This window comes from Pseudochaenichthys georgianus, chromosome 10 (genome assembly GCF_902827115.2).
Source record: "Pseudochaenichthys georgianus chromosome 10, fPseGeo1.2, whole genome shotgun sequence".
NCBI classification, from domain to species: Eukaryota; Metazoa; Chordata; class Actinopteri; order Perciformes; family Channichthyidae; genus Pseudochaenichthys; species Pseudochaenichthys georgianus.
Window position 1 is genome coordinate 5149842 of NC_047512.1, and position 1795 is coordinate 5151636.

Below are 1795 nucleotides of genomic sequence, written 5' to 3' on the forward strand. Positions count from 1 at the left end.
AAAATTGCGTTCCTGAACGCACCGCGAAAGGCGGGGCTTATTTGAGCTGCCTTCAAGGACACTTCGTAAGTGTCCTAAGTAAACAAATGAAATACAATTCAAATGTTATAATAACAAAATAAAAGGGAATAAAGGGGAATTCAATTAATAAAAAACAAACAACAATGTTTTTATAAGAATTTCTTTATTATAAAAAACAAAATTAAATGTGTTATACAATTAATACAAGATAAATAAAACTGTGTTAAGGACACTTCATGGCTTTATCAATCCAACATATTTTTTTTACATACAAATATTACATATAAATGAATCAAAGTAAAACAAAACAAAATAAATATAGTAGTAGTAATATAATATAGTTATATCAAATAAGGTTTAGTAAGTACATGAATACAGAACAGATTATTAAAACAGATAATTCAGTGTGTTTTATATTTGTTTTACGGACAAAAAAACAAAACCTAAGTTAAGTAATTAAAAAGTACAATTCTTAATTTCTATTAACATTTATTCTGTAGTTTATGTAAAGAACTGCACATTTATTTTCCAATTAAACTCTGCCGGATTTTCTTTAGTCAATGGTTGTTTTTCAATGTCGACGACGCTTCCTTGGTAGGACATGTCTTCCGAGTCAGGTCCTTCAGAAGCGAGGCAAGAATCCTTCCTCGGAAAACGGAGAGTTGTGGAACAGGCTAACATATGCGATTTCCGCCAAAGACTTGAAAATGGGTCCGTGCGCAAAGCATTATGGGGATTGCGGATTGGTGGAAGCTGGGGTGGAAGCTGGGGGTGGAAGCTGGGGTGGAAGCTGGGGTGGAAGCTGGGGTGGAAGCTGGGGTGGAAGCTGGGGGTGGAAGCTGGGGGTGGAAGCTGGGGGTGGAAGCTGGGGTGGAAGCTGGAGTGGAAGCTGGGGACATCGGACATACCTCTGTTTTCCTGGAGTTTTTCCTCCTGCATCTTTCTTCGCCTTTTCCAATGCGCCCCAAAAGGCTTTTCGTTGGGGTTTCCCCTCTTCATGTCGTGACTCAGTGAAGTTATAGTTCTTATTCAAGCCGCCAGCGCGCGCAACACGCAAACACACAAATGGACAGAACCAAAGAAAACATAGAGGGGTGCAGTGTTTGGGGTGCAGTGTTTGGGGTGCAGTGTTTGGGGTGCAGTGTTTAAGTGTTTGGGGTGCAGTGTTTGGGGTGCAGTGTTTGGGGCGCCCCTACGTTTTATTTTTCATATTCTCAAAAAAACATATGAATCCTGATCTGGGGGGTGCATACAAAAATTATAATCTGGGGTGCACCCCCTGCGTTGGGGTGGTGGTGGGGCAGACGAGCAGCAGCAGCAGCGGCGGCAGCAGCGTAGCGAGGCAGAGGCAGGAAGACCTGGCAGCTTCGATAGAGCGCCATGTTTAGGAGAACGTGTTTGGTTGGTTGAAAGAGGGACGAGGTGCGTCACGTGTCAATGTATCGTTGGTGCTCGCGTTGACTGCCTGAACTCGCTCGCAGGCTTCGCCCCATTTCTCAACAGCCCTTTTTTGTTGCTGGTGGAAAATATGACTGTTTTTAATTTGACATTGAAGACAAAAGGCACAGGTGTGTTTCTGTGCGTCTCACGGTGCTGACACCGAGACAAACTGAGATGAATTGAGAGCTTTACAATCCTTAGATCAAGTTCTTTATTCTCACAACAGGAGCCGTTGAGTGAATGTTTTTCCACAATCACTTTGTATCCTGAAAACCCAGTTTGCAAAATGATTATTTCAAAATGTTTCGCTGTGGAAGGAGGAGACTCATTTGCA